The 617-nt window shown below is 43.1% G+C and overlaps 1 long non-coding RNA gene across 1 annotated transcript; it reads left to right on the top strand.

Annotated features, from left to right (window-relative positions):
- Nucleotides 1–6: 6 nt before the first annotated feature.
- LOC147820335 (uncharacterized) lies at nt 7–487 on the top strand. The gene is made up of 2 exons (XR_015436800.1): nt 7–113; nt 333–487. It is a non-coding gene; the product is annotated as an uncharacterized LOC147820335 (long non-coding RNA).
- Nucleotides 488–617: the final 130 nt, after the last annotated feature.

Here is a 617-nt window from a genome sequence, read left to right as displayed (position 1 = left end):
TGACACAGGAACATACGAGTGTCGAGTCTTCCAGAGAAGAACAAACCGCAGGAAGAGAGCAAATTTAAAGACTGAGCGCATCAGCACCATCTACCTGGATGTTCATCAGTCAGGTGAGTCTTGGTGCAGCTACTTCCTGGTTGTTGCTGTGACAGTGAACCATCTCACATCAGATGTTGTTGATGAGACTTTGTAGAAATCAGCTGATGTGAGTCATGTGATCAAAGTGCAGGAGATAATGTCTGATAGGAGTTTAAGGAGGAAATGGATTCTGTCCTGTTCTTCACTCACCTACCTGACAGCTGATACCTCTCACCTGCTTCTCTCTGCAGGTCACACAGCTGGACACGACGAGGGTGGAGGAAACAAGGAGGGAGGAGAAATGGGTGGAAACAGCAGGGAACGTTTTGGACTGGTTGCTGGTTTTCCAGTTTTGTGGCTGTTGGTTTTGTTGGTTTTATTTCTTGGATTGTCATGAAACATAAAAGACACATGAAGAAAAATGCACACCAAGCTCCACCTGCTGAACTAGCAGGTGACGGCTGGTGTGAAACGTAAGATAACTTCATATATATATATATATATATATATAAATATCTATACTGTATATATACAAG

This window comes from Seriola lalandi, unplaced genomic scaffold, assembly GCF_002814215.2.
Source record: "Seriola lalandi dorsalis isolate HSWRI2012SDOR001 ecotype SW California unplaced genomic scaffold, Sedor1 jcf7180001966692, whole genome shotgun sequence".
Taxonomy (NCBI): Eukaryota; Metazoa; Chordata; class Actinopteri; order Carangiformes; family Carangidae; genus Seriola; species Seriola lalandi.
The sequence above is the reverse complement of the archived record's forward strand: the minus strand, read 5'-3'. Positions and strand labels throughout refer to the sequence as shown.